Source organism: Heterocephalus glaber, unplaced genomic scaffold (genome assembly GCF_053883595.1).
Source record: "Heterocephalus glaber isolate CG9 unplaced genomic scaffold, H.glaber_assembly_v1.0 deba00001428, whole genome shotgun sequence".
NCBI classification, from domain to species: domain Eukaryota; kingdom Metazoa; phylum Chordata; class Mammalia; order Rodentia; family Bathyergidae; genus Heterocephalus; species Heterocephalus glaber.
Window position 1 is genome coordinate 2,273,180 of NW_028258293.1, and position 18,722 is coordinate 2,291,901.

The 18,722-nt window shown below is 48.9% G+C and overlaps 1 long non-coding RNA gene across 2 annotated transcripts in view; it reads left to right on the plus strand.

Annotated features, from left to right (window-relative positions):
* LOC110350581 (uncharacterized) overlaps window positions 1-18,722 on the plus strand; it is a 221,092-nt gene that overhangs the window by 175,170 nt on the left and 27,200 nt on the right. For both annotated transcript variants that reach the window (XR_015451398.1, XR_015451399.1), the window contains exons 4-6: window positions 10,354-13,948; window positions 14,869-15,035; window positions 15,381-15,482. This is a non-coding gene — a long non-coding RNA (uncharacterized LOC110350581). The remainder of the gene's footprint in view (window positions 1-10,353; window positions 13,949-14,868; window positions 15,036-15,380; window positions 15,483-18,722) is intronic.

The following is an 18,722-nucleotide window of genomic DNA, read 5'->3' on the forward strand; positions in this document are numbered from 1 at the left end:
AGAAGATAATGGTTTGGACCAGAGTACTGCTTACCAGAAGGGGAAGGCAGGATAGGAAATGCCTTTAGGGTGCAAAATGTAGCCCAGCCCACTGCTTCTTTCACTCGGTCACAGCCTGCTCCTTCTCGTACTGGATGTGACTGCTTTCTGACTCTGAGGTGGATAAAGAGTCTTGATGGAGACCTTGTGGTCCGCTGAGCCCAAAGTGTTCACTGTCTCCTGGCTGTGTTCTGAAGAAGTTTGCCAACCCTTTACTTGAAGAAAGGATTGTGTAAAAGGGGGTAGATGATGGATCACATGGAAAGAAATAAGAGAGATGTGGGAGACTACAGAAAGATGGCAATCCCTTTGAAGTATCTTGTTTGTACGCACACAATGCTCAAAAAGCTTTTGTTAAAAGTTAAGCATAATCGAAGTTTTTGTACATGTAAAACTTCAGTTGTGTTTTTCTCTTATAAAGTGCACACACAGACACAAGTTGAGCCAATGAGGTGAAGTAGAAAAATGAATGCTGAACTCATACGGTTGAGAATATAAACGTGTCTTCAGTGAATTCCTGAGACTTCTGCAGAAAGGTGAAATTACAATCTTAATATCAGAACTGGAGCAAGGGGGAGGGAAAAATCATATTTTTAGCTGACAGAGATAGAGGATGAACTGTTAGCACACGAGAGAACCTCTGAAAAGGAATTTCCACTTCATTTTTACATGCTGAAGTGAACCGGGGAAGCCGTGCACGAAATAATGTGGGATTTCTGTCTGCCTTGCGAAACAGGCGCAAGGACAAGAAGGATAAGCCAAGAAAACAATTAGAACTGGACATGTGGAAAACACAGGTTTAAAAAAGAAAACACTGTGCCCTGGGGCCCAAGTGTGGGGTAGACCACCAGCCGTTTGTGATCTCATTGGGTTCTCAGTATGGTAAGGTCAGGTTTACTCTTCACTTAGGGAGAGGGTTTTGTTACCCATTCAGAGTCTCCCCGTCGTTAGGTGGGAGAGCCAGCATTTTAACCCAGGATTCTTAGGCGCATGCTCTCTTCAGTCATTAATAATCCTAACTGGGCCTGACTTGCTCACTTCAGAGGGTCACAAGTGTGGTGGATTTCTTTTGGGACTTGACATGTGTAGACCAGGGCTACGGGAGGACCCAGTCTACTAAATGGAATATAAGTGTATGAAGACAGTGAAGAGTCAAAGAAGGGTCATGAATTTTTAATTTGTAAATGGTATAAATCAAACATTAATTTACTTTATATTAGTCTGCAGCATGTCCATAAATAAAGTTCACATGTCAGTCTTAAATACACCAATTAAGTCTAGAAATTTAAAAATCAATGGCACATGTTTACAAAGCCATTGCTATTTCTGAAAAAATTCTATGCTTAATTTTGACATTGACAAATATTTAAAATATTGTCTTCGAAGTATGGGTCTTCCAGAAAATTATCAAATTAAATTTGGAAAAAATATTTTTAGAATATTTGGGAGGAGATAACAGGTTTATTTTAAAGGTAGACAAAACTTTAATAAATTTAGCATATGTATTAAATTTTACTAAAATTCTAAAGAATAAGGAACACATGGAAGAATGAAATATGGTAGCAGGTTATATACATTGCATGATTTAAAGCCCTAGGAAGGTTTTATTTTGTTAAGCAAGGAGAAATCCTTTGCAAACATGACTTTTTATACCCAGAGATACTTTTCATTAAGCAATTGTAGGTGGCTATCTATCCCACATTGCTGGAGAGAGAAGCCTAGACATTTTTGTAAATAAAACCTGCTGGTGAAAGACTGCATGTGTATCTCCTCCATTCTCTTTACTGGAGGAAAAATGTGTGCTCAGACTCTTCCACTGAAGTCACCCCCTCACCCACTTCAGACGAGATCCTCAAAAAAATCTAATAGGTGAGACATCAACAATTACTTCTTGCTAACAAGTCTTGTAATTTAACCCTTTCAGGTGAGCAGGCTGACAGATGAATGGCAGACAGCTATCAAAAGCAGCACAGGTCGTCTGACTAAACTTGGCCCCCAATTACAGGCTGAGCAGGAGCAATTCTCCTCTGGTATCTACCAACACATTAAAGCCTTCCGGCAAACACCCTGGTCCCAGGAGGCCGCAGCTCCAGGTGGCTGTGGGTCTGCGGCTTTGCTAGATTCAGGCAGAGGCAGACGCTCTGCTGCACCCGAAGGATTATGTAATACTGCTCTCTGGCTTGCCTCTCTTTTTATTTCATCCTTAAGACTGGAGTTTGGCTTTCCAGTGCTAACACTGCTAATCAGGAAATAGGTGTTAAAAGGAGAAACCTGGCGGTCTTTGAAAGGTGGATCTCTAACCTTTAACTAGTTTGCAGCCCAGGAGAGTAATTTTAATGAAGAAATTTAATCAGGCAAACATTTGCCTACTTTCCCAAGACGGATATTGTTTGTAGGAGTCACTGTATGTATCAGTTTCTAAAAATAATGTGTTTGGAGAAATGGCCCTTCTTTAATAGTTGACAGACTGTGGTAACAGGAACTCGAGGTGAAAGGCCAGCACCTGATTGATGTTCTAACTGCATTTCCAGGCAGAAGGAAGGATCTATGCTGGGTAACGTGACACAAGTGTGACTTCACTGGGTGAAATCAATACTTCAGAATATACCGGGAAAGGTGAATTGGTTATTTGTCAGGACAAGATGGCTAAATGTCCTGCACTGTTCTGCTACTGCAGCTTTGGAAAAGAGAAAGAATAACTCCTTCTTGGCTGAAGTGGGGTAGGTGATTAAAGCTCAGGGGATTTAAACACTTTTCATACCAGAATATCCAAGTCTGTTAAGTTTATATAGTTCTGTAACTTTTTATCTCACCTTTCAAGGGATGATAATTTATAAAATCTGAGTTACTTCAAAGTATGGCTTTTTTCATCTAAAGCACACCATTACTATAACTCTTCATTTCCTTTTGATTATTATAGGGATGTGATGATGTTCAGGACTCTGACTGATGCTACCTGATTTTTAAAAATAATTTTTTTTTTTTTTGTACCGGGGATCGAACCCAGGTCCTTGCGCTTGTGCAGCAAGCAGCGAAACCACTGTGCTAAATCCTCGGCCCCATTAAAAATAATTTTTGACTGGGCCCCATCCCTCCTGCTTGCTCATTGTTCATAAGCCAAATTGGAGTGGAGGGGCTGGGGCAGACACGACTTTAAACCCTAAAATATTCACGCTTTGGCCCTTTACGGAGAAACTGTGACTCCTAGTCTAGACTTAAGTGCAGGATGGGAAAAATCCATCATGCAGACTAAGTTTAAAAGGGCAAAGTTTATGACTTTGTGACTAGCATAAAAAGTTGAAGCATCCTTCCAGGTACAAAATCTATTTCCTGAATCCACAGAGGAATTGCTCCTCTTGCCATTAAGTAGTAAGAACAGCCCTACACCCATCTCCCGCATTTCCTTTTGTCTCGTGACGTGGGCGGAAACGTCATCAGCACTCGAGGTGGAAGAGCGCTCCTTTCTCAGCTGCAGCCATGGGTAGGGTGTGTGGGCAAGATTGCAGGAGTCAGGAAGCATCTGTAAGGATCTGTTGGCGGAGGGAAATCTGCAATTAGTATGATGTATTTTACTATTATTTGAAATTTAGGTGCCATATGTTTTTATATCAATTACCATCAGTATACCAATACGAGTTACTATTGGTATATAGGTGTGGTCCAGGCATGAGTATTTTTGAAAAATTCCCATATGATACTTCGTTGAGTATCATAGCAAGATTTTCAAAGCAAGCTTCAGAACATAACCAATAGGATCCCACAAAGAAATTCTCTTTCCAGGTTGCCAATCAGCTGAAACTTTTCTCTGTACTTTTATATCAGTAAAGTAGAAAAGGCCAGTGGTGAAATCATTTGTCCTAAAATTATGGAGAGGGAGAATATTCACCTTTGAACAATAGCAACAAAATGAGTCAATCTGTATTTCTTAGCTAGTTTTTGGACTTTTCCTTTGTAAGATACAGTGGACCCTTGACTTACAAACTCAATTTGTTCTTGAGGGCTGGTTGTAACTCCAGTTGGTCAAATTGAAAGCTCAGGCTCCTCTACACAGCCTTCAGAATCTCTCTCCTGTACACAGGCAGAGCTCAGTGTCCTTAGAGAGACCCTGGCCCAGGATTTCTCAGGTAACCCCACACGGGAAAGGATGCTGTACTGTTCCTTCCAGAGCTCTTTGAGGGTGAAATCTGTATCTGAGACCATCTGGAAGCACAAGGGGTCGCCATTTGGTTCGTAACTCAAGACTTTGGTCATAAGTTGAAACTAAAATTCCGGTCATAACTCAAGTTGTTCATACGTCAGGCCAGTCATAACGCAAGGGTCCACTGCGCATTTTCAGAGGAGAAATCAGAGCGTGTATAGAAGCCTTCTTGGTCGGAATGGCTGGTCCCGAGTAGGTAACAAATGAGGTCAGCGAGTTCTGGCGAGCTTAGACCCACAGCTGTTCAGTGCCATTCTGAGGATCCGGTAACCACAAGGCGTGCACTGTGGTCTAGGGCTGATTTAAATCTCAGCGCCTGATGACCTCACAGCCCTGAGGCACTAGCGTGAGGAGGAAGCAGGCATGGAACACAAGCAAGCAGGGGCAGTGGAAAGGGCTGTGATTATGTAATGCAGGAAACCTGGGTCTGTGTTTTAATTGCGATTTCTTTAAATCTTCTCATAATAATTCTGCCCTTTATTAAGAAATTATGCAATAGTCAGCAATACGCTTTGTGTTTGAAAAGAAAGCTTTCTGGCATATGACTAATTTTTCACATAGGAAAATTGTTGACTGAAATGAACCATAATCACTGGTCCCAAACGGTGACCCCCTGAATGGTAGCGATGCATCCCAAGTGCGTGCAGAAGTCTGGGGAGGGGTGGCTCCATGCTGAGCGCTCACCTGGCCCAGGGGGCCCTGAGTTGGATCCCCAGAATGAGAAAGCAAAGCAAAGGTACTTGGCGTTTTCAGAGATGCATTCCAAATGTTCTTGCAACAAGTCGTGCTTCAGATCTGACTCCCCCCGTTCCAGCCTCCATCAGAGGGGGAGCAGGCGTGAGGCAAGGGGCGTGTTATCCTTCTCCTCTTGCCTCCCCTCTGTGCTGTGCTCTAGGGCTGCTGGTCCTGCGTTTGGCTGGAAATTCGTACTACCTGTAGGGTAAGCTTTCTCATACTCAAATAAAAGCCAATTTGCTGAGACCACTGAAGAGAATCTCATGGAGATGAAAATCAGCACATGTAGCCGAGTGTCCCACGAGAGTCTCCACGCTGCCACCTTCTTTCTCTTGGAGCCCGAGATCTTTCATCTCTGCAACTCTCTGTGAGATGCTTTCTCCATTTCTTGTTTCTTTCCACAGAGTGGGCCTCTTTTTACTTCTTCAAGTGTGCATGGAAGGAAGTCGCGGCCCTCATCCCTGACCTTTGGGGTTAAACGGTATCGGACCGGAGTCATCACGTCTCTCCGAGAGTCCCATCATTTAGGAGAGTATGTTTGAGCCGGGCAGATCTTGACTACGAGCCCGGCACAGACGCAGCGGCTTGGCCAGTGGCTGGGAAGGGTTCGGCTCATGTGGTACCCGAGGCCGCCCTCTCCCGAGGATGAGACATGGGGGACCTGTTCTCCAGAGGCGGAGGCAGCGGGTGGCGCCGGCACGGCCTGGCGATGTCCCCGTGGGTGCCGTGGCCTTCACCGCTCCCCGCCAGCTTTCTGCCCTCATGGTATCTTCCACTGCTCATTGAAAATCGGCAAGGTTTGCTTGGGTCTCCTGGAATCGCCAGGCTGTATTTCTGTGGCTCATGAGGGCGTTGTGTTTCCGCTTTTGCTGTCGGGTGGCACGGCGCAGCGCCGTGAGGAGAACGCACATGCGGCCACTCACGCCTCGTCTAGCAGTAAGCTGAAAACAGACCCTAGCATTGTGGGGGAGTGTTGGGAAACAGTGCAGCAGCTGCAGGGGCCTTGTTCCTCCGAGGGTGTAGTGCAGCCCTCTCTGCACACCACACCCTCAGCCTCGGGGTCCAGGAGGGTCTTACTTCGTGTGCCCCAGGGGTCCCACTCAGTGCCTGGGAAGCTCCTCCGGGGAGCAGTTCTGGGCAGCAATGTCCTGCTGTTCCGACTGGATCCCCTGGCTGCCACCACCCCGCCCTTCTGGGGATATCTGCTCCCACCAAGGCTTAGTGCCTCTGCCTTCCAGCCAGCTCCCCCCCCCCCCCCCCCCGGCCCCCCCCCCCCCCCCCCCCCCCGCCGCCATGGAGATGCTGTCAGAAATGCTGGTGCTTCCCTGGGAGAGCAGGGAGAAAAGCCTGACAGCAGAGCGTATTAGCAAATCTGGAGGAGTAGGTGGGTGGCAGTCAGTCCTAAGGTGGGTGACTGTGGCGGGGATCGATGGGCGGGGGAAGCCCGGAAGAGGGACAGGCCTCTCCTTCCCTGGAACTAGTGCCTTTCACCCTCAGTCAGTCAGTGACGTCTTCCGAAAGCTGCCCACAGGGGCAGATCCGATTTCTGTGGGGCTTGGGAAATTTGAGAGCGGGGACAGGGGAAGCTCTCCTTGGAATCGGTCTGAACGTGGGTGTTTACTTAGAATGAGAAAGCAAATCACAGCCAGTGAAGGGGGCCTTCGTGGTTCAGGCCCTTCTGAGATCTTTTCTCTGCTCCTGGTTAGAAATGCCCGCGAGGGGGGTTCCCTGGCTGGCGTCCTGCCCCACGCCTCTCTGTGACATTTCTGGACCTTCCAGGGCCTGGAGCAGATGAGGAGCCTGATGCTTGGTCTTTGTGAACGTCCCCAGATCCACTGTGTGGGAGCAGGGGACGTAGTAGAACTTAATAATCTGGACAAGAACAAGATTCGGAGCGCTGTGGGGCAGCGACGTCAGGCCTTTCCTTTGTGTATTGTTTGTTGGGCTGGATTCCTATAGCATAAAGAAATTTAAAATGGTTAAAGGGGTAACTCAGAGATTTTTCTTTTTTAAAGCATGTCTTTGTCCAGCACTTAATTCATCCTCTAGGTATGGTGCCTTTAACAATTTTATTCTGCCAATGAGAGAAAGATAGGAAATCGCAGCACAGTGAATGCTGTCCACGGGCTGTGCACACCATGGGGAGAGGCCAGAGGGGTGGCCGGGACCGTCTTTGTACAGTTAGAATATGATGCCTTCTGCAGCAAAACTAATGCGTCCATCTACTTAGCTTTTTCCTGCCATTCCATCACTTTCCCTTGCAGCCCGGTTTTTATTTAGAAAATGGAGGCTGACTTTTATCTCCTGGCCTTTCCCGGCACCTGGATGCTTGAATGCTCTCCCAGGGGGTCCAAGAAACTGTTGGAGATTTGTACTCTGTTGTGTGGTCGTCGTTCTCCAACCATTCATTTATAGTGCTGGGGATTTTATTTGAATATTTCCAAATCCATGCATGATGACTGAGGGACATCGTCCATAGATGAGGGGCGAGGTTTCAGGGGGGCTGCTGGATGGACTCCACTGTTCTGCATGCACATTGTGCCCTTATTTCCACATGCATTCCTTGGTCCTGCCTTTCCTATTCATTACCTCCCCAAATACCTGTTTATAATCCTGAAGTGCTCTGTTTCCTGCAAGTCATGTCAATAAACAATGGGAAAGCAAATCCAGGCGACGCCCTCCGAGCCAAGCAGTAAAACATGCCAACCGACCTGCGCTTGCAAAGAAATTATGACAGCAGACAGCGGCAGAAGCTTCAAGGTCAATAGGATCTCAAGGGCATCCATGGAATGCTGGGCAGCATGTCTCGGTGAAGGCCAGCCTTCATGTGTGGATTCTAGCACAGCAGCCCAGCTGACCACCCAGGAGAAGGGCCGGGAGGCTGAGACTCCAGGCATGTCTCACCTGGCTCCCCCCTCCCCCGCCCGGGGTGGCTCATTAGCAGTGGGCCCGAGGCCTCTCACCTCCTCTCCTTCCTTCCCACAGCCAGGCCAGGCTGATGGGCATGTGCAGCCAGGTGTAAACTCCGCCTGCAGGGCGATGCAATCTTCCTTCCCCATGTCCGCTGCAGAGAAGGACAAGAACAGTATGGGGGGCAGGGGTGAGCCATCAGTTGGGTGTAGGCTCCACGGCGTGGGCTGTAATGAGACAGGCCTGGCCTGTGCCGGCCTGACATCTGGAAGGTGCCTAGAGAATTGGCAGGTGGGCAGTCAGCGGGGAGAGCCCAGGCTGGGCTGCATTTCTGTCCCAGCAGTGAGGCAGACTAAACGCTCCGCTGAACCCCGCTGCTGGCGCACACTCTCTCAGGGACACTGTCCTTCTCCATAGCAGCTAATTTGTTTGTACCTCTCAATTAGCTTTTTCACAGTGCTTGATGGCTCAAGTCTCGGAGATCCTGCCCTGCATATGTTCCGGCCCCTGCTTTCCCGATGCGGTCTGGGTCAGCCCGGCCCTCCCTGGGCATTTTCAGGCAGTAATTCTTCACTGGAACATCAATAAATGCAGGGCTTCCAGGAAGGGCAGATGAGGCCATACCTTCAAGCCCGCTGCAGACTCTGCCTACAATTTGATGATGCTTTATGACGAAAAAGGATTATTTAAGATAAAAATGTTTTGCAATAGAGCGTGAGTTTTGGAATAGGTTTTAGTTACCTGACCACCCATTCATAGGAGGGAAATCGTGTTTACAGGCATATTTGATATAAAAAGGAAGACACTAAATAGCATTAGAACATGTTTTATCCAAAGACGAGAATGTGGTCTCAGAGGATAAGAATTTGCTTTGCTTTATATCTACTCCTCTAATGTTTATTTCTACTAGGAGGATAAAACCTGGGGTACATGGCTATATTTTTTCTTACTAAAAGCCCCCTGGCTTTGTATTAAAGAGCTGTATTGCCAGGTGTGGTGGTACGTGCCTGTAATCCCAGCACTCTGGGAGGCTGAGGCAGGAGGGTTGAAAGTTCTAGCCCAGCTTGGGCAATTTAGCCACTTAGACCCTGTCTCAAACAAAACAAAACAACAACCCTAAAAGCCTTCTCCTCACAACCTTTACTTATCAAGTTCTTATATGTTATACATGACATTGTGAAAGTACCCACGGACCTGACATTTTAATCCAAATTCCATTGACTTGCAAGCACTAACTTAACCAAAGTCAAATTCTTGTTCAGTTTTTCCTCGAGATCGCAATTCTAAAGTGCTCACTGAGATTGTGCACCTTAGGACATGACCGCTGACCCTGCCTCAGAGAGTTCTGAGCATTCTCCTATGCTGAATTTGGTGCGAAGTGTGATGGGTGTGAGGAGAATGCTTTTGGAGCACTTTGCACTGTGTCTGAGAAGTCAGCCGGGTGTCAGAAGACCCCTTAAAGGTGCAGGGCAGCACCGGGCTGCACCTGCCGCCTCTCCCTGGGCGGGGGTCCTCTGCCTCTCCCGGCCTGGCCTCCACCCGCCTCTGCCCCAGTCCCGGCTGTCAGGTCCCAGCTGTCAGGATCACCCTTGCTGCAAAGCGTGCTGTCAGAGAAGCACCGCTGCGCAGTCTTTCCAGGAGGACACTGCCTTCCGAGTCCTTCTCAGGCCCACAGTCTTTCTTGGATTCCAGGATGGGCCCCGTGGGTGAAGCCAGTGAGGTTGCCCTCCCCCTGCCTCCTGACCCCGCCCCTCCAGGGCCACCCAGGGGCTGCAGAGCAGAGGTGGAAACCCCAGCTCCTTCACTTCCTGTCCCGAAGCTGTGGTGTGCTGGGGTTGCAAGATGGGGAGAGATTTGGGGTTTAAACTTCTTGGGCACCCCCCGCGTCAGAGTCCCTCACTTCGCCTCCGTCTAAGTGGCAGCCCCAAACGTCTCCTCCAGAATAAACTCTTTTCTTAAATATGCCCTTGGTGGGCTGTAAGGAAATGTTATTGGGTTTTGGTCTAGATAACCTTTAGACTGATGAAGTTTAACAATCGTATAATGTTCTCCCATTTTCTAGGGTGAAATATATTGTCTCCTTCCTCGTTAAATACTGTTATATTAGGCATTAAAATACTTTTTCATGTATGGGCATACATATATGAATTTATTACTGTATTAACCTTTTGTTGCCTGCATCCCATAGTTCTAATATTCATTTAATAGTTAGATATGCTTATTTGATGTATATATTATATCTCGAATATTACATATTTGAGAAGTTACAGTGTAAGAAAAATCATTTATTAAGTCTATAAAAGTAGAAAAAGCAGTACTTTTAATGTCCATAAAACATTAATCTAGGTAGAGTTGATTTTCCGTCTTCAAAGGTGACTTTGAATTCTGATTGGAGAAATAATTTTTCATGGCTGGTTAGCTTCCTGCCCAAGAAAACGGTTTCCTGTGAACTCTCTTGTTCCTTGATTTAGGTAAACGCTCCTGCTCTCCGATGCTTTTCTGTGCTTGAAGAGGTCCTTGTGTCCAGTTTCACACATCACAGCCCCTCACACGACGGAGGAGCAGTGCTGGTGTCTGTGATTTGCAGCACCGGGACTTGATTTCTCCAGATGCTCGGAAGAGCCCAGCCCCGGGGGACAGCCGGCCGCTGTGGCGCTGAGCACTTCCTGTGGCGACAGTGCCTCCACCCGAACTCCGGGCCTGCGTGGAAGGTCCGAGCTGCCACCCCTCCCCACACCACGTCCTGCCGGGACAGCGGTGGGGCCTCCTGGCAGGCTGTGTCCAGCGTCCTGACACGTGGTAAGGGCTCCCAGTCAGGTGTGAACCGCGCATGGGCTGCGTCCATCCCGCTGCTGATGGGCAGCGGGCCGCTTCCAAGGGTTAGCTGCTGCGAGCTGAGCCCCCGTGAACATGGTGTGCTCGGTCACCGGGACGACTGCCTCTTTCGGGAAGACACCTGGAACTGCTCTGCCGTGCAGAAGGATGCACCCGAGTCATCTGTAGGAAAACGGATGCACCTCGAGACCATCCTGTGAAGTGAAATATGTCAGACACACAAGCTTCAATATCCCAGGTTCTCTTGTATGAGCAGCCCAAAGTATAAATAATGTAAAGAGCAGAAGAAAAGTAGCTAACAGGAAACGGGTTTAGACCTTATGCCAAAGGAAATGGGACGGAGAGACGGAGCGAGGGCGGGGAGCGGAGGGGTGAAGACGTGCTGTGCACAAGCGCCGGCCCGCGCTGGCGATGAGGGATCGCCGTGAACCCCGAACGGAAACAAGCCCCGCTGCAGCCCCCGTAGTACTGCGGACACTTCCGCCCTGCCTACCCTGCTCCCCAGCAGGCTTCCTGCAGCCAAAGCTCGGCCCAGCGTCTGTTTCCCGGGGACCACAGTGCAAGACAACCTGCAGGCTGGCTGGATTTCCATGTCTAATTACGCTCACCTGCACTGGGCCGGGCAGCGCTGCGAGGCCACTTTGTTCCCTTTTTGCACCAGACCTCCGCGGGGAGTTATCCTGCCACTCCTCAGCTTCCCAGCTCTGGGCAGTGCTCAGCGGTGTCATTTTTCTATTATTGCCTCTCGACAGCGCCGATCCGGAGGCTCCTTGAAGCTTGGGTGTTGGCCTTGGGCGCGCATGGGGAGCTGTCGGGCGGTCTGTCGGGGTTGCGGAGTGTGGGAGCCTGCTGTTCCCGAAGCCGGCGCTTAACCGGACTTGGAGCACTACAGGTGGAGAGATAACGTGCCGAGCAGGCCTTCCCAGCCTCAGTAGAAGCCACCGGAGAGGCCCGGCAGCCCTGTCCAAGGCTGGCTCCTAACTCCGCCTTCACTCAGCTTCCCCTGCGTAGTTTAAGTCTTGGTTCCTGTCTTTGTGAAATCTTCTCAGCCAGTAGAATCGTTCTGGGACTCGGCTGACACGCTTATGTTTTCACAAGTTCCACATATGCATAGTTACATCGGTTAATAACGTCCACTCATCAGTGCAGAAATGTATTTCAGGAATACCAGCTAGACATTCTATTTCTTAACCTCAAATACACAGTAGCAGATAACGACCCTCTGGGATGCATGGCCGACTGCCCGCGTCTCACACATCCCTGGGTGAGACCCGGTTCCAGCCCCGGTCTGCCCCTCCGGGTTCCCTTGGCCTCTGCTGAGCCCCTAAGGATGCGGGTCAGAGTCTGTTCTGCTCTGCTCCACACTGTCCACTGGTTCCGCACCTGTCTGGTTTCCCAGTGACTGACCCCTCGTCCCCAGCTGCTTCAGCCACATCGGCGCCCTCTGTTCCAGCCCCATCCTGTACCCCGGGGGCCCCCTCCCAGCTCTCTGCTCGGCTCCTGCTTTCCTCTGATCTTCGCCCGGTGGTTCCTCTCTTTAGTTTATCCCTCCTCCCCTCTCATATGGCGACCACTACTCCCGCCCCACTCCTGACCCCAAGCCCTGCCCCTGCCTGCTCTGCTCTCTCTCACATAGCACCTACCACCTTCCTCTGTACTCAGAGTATTTACCCGGAAGCCAGTGGAGGTTAAGCCTAGGGCTTCTTCCTGCTTAGGTCCCTCAACCCTCACATGGGTGTTTCTGTAGCATATTTCCACCAAGAGAGGTTGAGCCCATTATCTCTTTCCATCCCAATTTCCTATCTTTTACACCTCCCTTGCACCTCATGGTATAGAAGTAGCTGTGAGCATTTCTGAGGTATGGCTAGGGAGATGGAGTTCAAGTGTGTTAGCCAGCTTTCTGTCACTGTCACAAAATGCCTGTGACAGTTAACTTACAAAGAGAGAAGGGTGTTTCAGTTCACAGTTCTGGAAGTCCCTTCCCTGGCCGACTGGCCCGTAGGTTCTGTGCTGCTTATTTAGTGTCTGTCCCTTCCCCTTGCCCACAGAGGGTGGGCACCCCAAGAGCAGAAGGCCGAGTTCACAGATGTGTCTCACACACTGCATAGGTAGACACTCAGTGCACATCGGGTGAGTGAATGGATTAAGTGACATTACCCCCAACAGTTGAGGTTGATCTACTTTGGTCTTGCTCACGAAAGGCTAGTATGAATGTATTGGAACTGAAAAGTAAAAGTAATGCCAAGGGGAGAGTGGGAATGCTGTGGAGCGTGAACAACACTTCCTCTTAAATCCCTGGGCTCAGGATGCTGATGCTCCTATTCCTGGTGTCTCTTCAGTGCTCACTAGCTGCCATGTTTCATGAGGACCTGGACCATTCATGTCAGGCTGTGCAGTTTCTTCCTTCCACATTGACCAGGTAGCATCACACTACTCCAGGGCGAGGGTTTCATTCTGAAGCAGGAGGCTGCTCAGAGAGCTGACACAGGAGCTGGTTTTTCTTGGGCCATAGATGAGGCAGCAGTAGGATGAAGGTGGACTCTTTTTCACTTCCTATATTTAGTCAATCGTAGAAATGCTGTTCAGAGAGCTGTCTTTGTTTGAGCACTAGACATTAGATGTTAGAGTCCTCATGGCAGGAGGGACATGTACACATATTAATTTAAAATGGACATGTGGACATGTTTCCATAAAGCTTAGAAGCTCGAGGCAAGCCTTAAGAAAAGCAGAATCCCACAGAATCTGGATACTTTAGTTTTGGACAGTTTTATTTTTGTGGACAGATAGCAGAAACAGTGCACAAACGGCTAGTGGATGGCAGGCTTTCCCCATGTAAACACCTACACTTTGCTTAACCATTAAAACACCTTTTAAAAAATGTCCTCTGAGCACTTTTGGAATTGTAGCCAATTTTTATTCCTGTTTCTGGAGGACGCATCTCAGGACACAATGGGAGGTCTTCTTCCAGTCCCGTGAGCTCAGCCAAGAGGCTTGGTGCTGACCACGTCCTCGGCATCCTGTGGTACCCACACAGCACGGAGCACAACGCAGCTGCCCACGCTCCGACCCTACCTCCACGCGCAACAGCAGTGAGTTCTCCGCCCTGAGCTTTCGCAGCCTCACCAGCTTTACAGAGCGCATGCTTCGGGCATGCCCACTTCTGTTGGCCCGGTCCGTCTGCCTGTTGTCTCAGCTTTGCTCCAGACTGAGCCCGAAGAGATGCTTCAGACCGTAAGAGTCTCCTCCCACTTGATTTACCACAAATCTGAAGGCAACGGTTGGGTGCCTAAGGTTCTTTGCAAAAGCAGGGAGATTTCTTGCCCAGAATCATATCTTTTTTTTTGTTTTTGATTTTTGTTGTTTTGAGACTATGTACTCCAGGCTGGCCTTGATCTCACCATGTAGTCTAGGCATGGCCTTGAGCATGGTGATCCTCCTGTCTCAGCCTCCTGAGAGCTGGGATTACAGGTGTGAGCCACCCTGCCTGGTGCTGGAACTGAATCTTCACTCAGAAAGTCATTAACAAAATTCCCAATTAGAAAAAGATGTTACCATCAGAGGCTCTGTGAAAAGCCTATATCAGAGTCAAACCTACAATTCTTTTGTTTTTTGGTATCAGGGATCAAACTTGGGTCCTTGCACTTACACAGCAGGTGGCGAAACCACTGAGCTAAATCCCTGGCCCAAACCTACAATTCTTAACGTTCTTACTCTTTGTTTTTCCTTTTTTTTGTACTGGGATCGAACTCGGGGCCTTGTGCTTGCAAGGTAGGCGCTGGAACCACTGAGCCCCTTTTTGTTTTTCTTAATCACATTTGTGTGCATCTAGAGTCTGAGGAAGTGCCACAGCAACTGATTAAATGTTGAATGATCTCCAAAATATAAGACAACTCTCTTAATTTTTCAGTGTTATTTTCCCAAATTATCTTCTCTGGAAACAGCACTGGAAATGCATTATTATCCAGTTACTAGCCAGCCCCAAACCCGGCCTGCTCCTTTCCCTGCTGGGGAGCAGTGGACCCCGCCTGGACCCACGGTGTGGACAGAGCATGGTCCTCACTCCTGTTGGGACTACACGGTGTTTTCTTTCCCTAGCAAGTGTTGTGCAATGCAGTGTTAAGGATTTTTTTCTCTCTCCCGCTGACTTCCAGGACATGTGCATTTGGAATGGATGCCTTTCCCCGACTGTTATGTGATAAATCTGCCAACCTGAATTTCCTTTCTGTGAGTCACAAGATGAGCTCGACACAGAATTTAAACATGGATCAGATGCCCCTCACGTGATCTTGCCTGATGGTTTTGAAGACAGACAAAATGAGTGAGTTCACTGGTTGCTAGTGGACCTCAGGGTCGGTCAGCAACGTTTCCTTCCATGTCCAAGTGAGTTTTCTCCTGTTTTGCCCTTGCAGGGAGTGCGAGAGTCGGATTAGACACAGAGAGCATGGGAGAACCAGGGCTGAGCTTCATGCTGTTCTCCTGGTGCTGCTGGTTTCCCTCCACTGCTACTCTCCTGTGGCCTTTCTGTGGCTGGCTCTCGCCCTGCACGATTCCCGTAGAAGCACTAATCTCACTTGACACACGCTGTGCCCACATTTACAAGTGTGTGTGAATATGGTATCTGTGTGTGTGCTTATTTTTATTTTTCAATGTGTTTATTTTTTAGGTACTCAGAAATGGTAAAGGCACTGGAGAGACCTCCGTTTATATCAGTAAAAAAGATTTCGGGTCTAGCAGCTTGGCTCCACAGGACAGTGTGATGGAAAGGGTGAGTTTACCGTCTGTTGAGGACTCCAGATGTTTTCCAGGTTAGGAGAAGCTGATTTAGGCAACGACACCCTAAAGCTGTTTGCAGAAGGTCAGTCATTTGCTGGTCTGTCAGCCGAGCCTTGGCGGAGTATTAACTGTGGACCCTGTCCTACTTGCATCTCAACCTCCGTGCTGTTTATGTTTGAAAATCCGTTGGCAGTGGGGCCTGGCTTGGATGAGTCAGGATTGGGCTCCTTTTGCCCCTATACCAGGAAGTCTTTGGTGGTCTTCAGTGGAGGGGATGCTGTAGGTCCCTGGGAGTCCGAGTCTTGGTCAGGGGCACAGCAGGGTCTTTCCGCACTCACTGCGGGCCAGGCCAGCAGGTTTGTCTCAGGTGCCCACACCTGTGCCTCTTTTCCAGACAATTGGGGTGTTTCTCAGGCAGAGGCAGCTTGTCCAGGGTCTTCATTTGGGGCCTTTGTCGTGCACAAAAGACACCCCGGACACCCCGTTGTTTATGTGCCCGAGTGCACCAGCCTTTTTGTCCCAAACTCACTCTTTCTGCTCCCTCCCTTCCGCACCCCAGACATAGGTACCTCCCTCTGGTGGTATCCCTTACCTGGGCTTTGGAGCCAATCAAAGACTTGCATGTGAATTGAGAGCCTCTCATTGGACCACTGGCTGGACCCAGGGGAGACCAAGAAATGGAATCTTGCTTGATTAAAGACCCATCCAGAGTCTTCCTGGTGTCTTACACAAATCGCCATAGTACAAAAGCTCTCCAGAATTTTCTGCCTGTCTCCCTGTAGCCTTCTGGCATGAGAATATTTTACTTTTTGGTTCATGCTGAAATGGAAGATGGCATTTGTGTTCTCCTATACAGGAAGATGTTATTCCGGAGAAAGCTTCGTCCCCACCGAGGGTGCACTGATGTGCTTCACTTCTATGTGAGGGTTGGGGTGGCAGCGGCATTGATTAGGTCCCCCACACCCGACTACTGCTTGGGTGGACGTTTGTCTCACACACTAGCTGGGATCCCTCGGCAAAGTTTGATCCTATAAAGGCCAGGTGATGGTAGCTTTAAAGATAAGTGGGTGAAGATCACCTGTGTTTGCTTTGCACAGCCCAGCCCTAATCAGTGGCCTAGTGAGGAGCACCTAAAGTGCAGTCTGCCAGCAAGGTGAGAAAGCAGAGATCCCAACGCCACTCCTGGGGGGATTTGGTTAAGTGGCTGAGGACTCACAGCATCGTCTCCCCCACGCCCGGGCCCCATTTCTTCCCTGGCTTTCTTTTCTTAAATCTTCTGTATCTTTTCCTTGTACAAAAAGGTGATGCCCATAAAGCAAAATCCCTGTGATTTAAAAAATGACAAGCATTACATGTTTTCTGAAATAGTAGTAAAGTAGCACAACCAAGCTCCAGGGTTGAGACCACACAGAAATAAATGTAGGCCTTTGGAAATACGGTCTACAGATGGCAAAGCACGTTTGTGCTTCTAGTGACAAAAACAAACAAATCTTTACTCCTGCTTTTGCTGTTAGTCACCTACAGGGGACAGTCATTTTTAATGCGAAGGATTGGCTCTGCTGGAGGATAAGTATCCACTTTAATGAAATTTTGAAAAGTGTTTCCATTTCCAGCCTCTCTGGTTCTGAGCACTAAGAATCTGGTTAAGTAGAGCATTGTAGCACTAAAGCTGGGGACGCTGCTGTGGGTCTTTAATCAGACAAAGCCCAATTCTCAGACATTCCACAGTGGCCGAAAGACATTATTTTATGTAGTCAAGAGCTTATAGTCAATCAGCGAGTCACCTGACAGGGACAGAGAGATGGCAGCTTCCCTTCCTTTTGCCCTGATGCTCGGAATTTAGCACTTCTTAGGGTATCTTCCCTGGAAATTAATAGAAGGAGCAAAAAGGAAAGACAGCATCGTAGCGAGGCAAAAAAGACCAAGCCAGAGCCCTGTCCCTGCAGGGAGCCAGGAGAAACTGAGGACTTAAGGGGGGACGGGGAGGGGACAGCAAGCCCATGACAGAGGCTCTGGGGCGAGATGGCAGCGTGGGGCCAGGGCAGGAGGGCAAGGTGGGGCCCGATGCCCCAAAGAGCTTCTACATACCTGGTCTGCACGGCGCACTCCGATTTGCTCCAGATCCGAAATGTGCCTCAAATGAGAATCAGCCAGACAACTCAGAGTCCCTACATGCAAGGTAGATGGCAACACGACCAATGCTGTGATTTAAAACGCTAGATGACAGCATGTCATGCATCGCCCTCAAGTGGTGTCTTAGCCACACCTTGAAAACGCTGTCTCTGAACACAGTCCCAAGCTTGCGTGCATGCAGCCTCTCGCACACACATGGCTGCCAGCTGTGGTCATTCAGATGCTTCCGGGAAGAGTTCTTCTGTGAGGACCAATGTGAGCTGAAAGTCACGTTTATTTTGCAGCCCTGTGAGTGGAGAATTAAATTGCTCTACCAGGGTCATCTGCAGTTAGCTGGGGACAGGGAGGTGGGCAGTTGTGCAGCTTGAATCTGGTCTCGAAGGCCCCGAACAGTGTGCAGCTCAGGCCTCGGGGCAGAACTGCTCAGAGGACTGTTTCCAGTGCAGACTAAGTGCTCTTCTGGAGTCTGTCACATCCATCTGCTTTCAGTCCCGGGGCCCAGGGGTCAGCGCTCAATCACAAGCCTGTGGCACCCCCTGCTGGTTAAAAGCCCGTGCTCATTTTGTTACTTTACACTGAGCTAAACACTGTAGTCATTTCACACTTCTTTTCACATTCTATGTGAATTTAATTATCATTTGTTTGGACTTCATTTGTTACAGAGCAGAGGCAGTTCATTACAGATGTTCTCGTTTTAGCTTCTGTCTTCCTCCCCACCCCCTGCCCGCCTCACCAGCTACTCCTCAGGATCCACGCCAGGCTGCAAGGTTCTTCCATTGGCCCACCCGGCCCCACTTCAGCCCCAACCCAGCTTTTCTGTGAGGACAGCCAAGAAAGTAAGACTCCGCTTTTGCTGAAGAAAGCGCACAATATTGGGTTCTCTTATGGTGCAGTGCGCAGGTAGGAGTGAGGTGTGTCTCCTTTCCGTCCTGTCATTCCAGGGACCAGCAAATTTAGCAGAAAGGAGGCTCGGAAGAGCCAAGCAGCACCTCTTGGGAAATTAAAAAAATTTCTGAATTGCAATAAAATTTCAGGGGCATTTTTTAGAGACAGCATTGTTTATGGAATATGATCTCTCGTGCGCGCTCTCCCTCTCTCC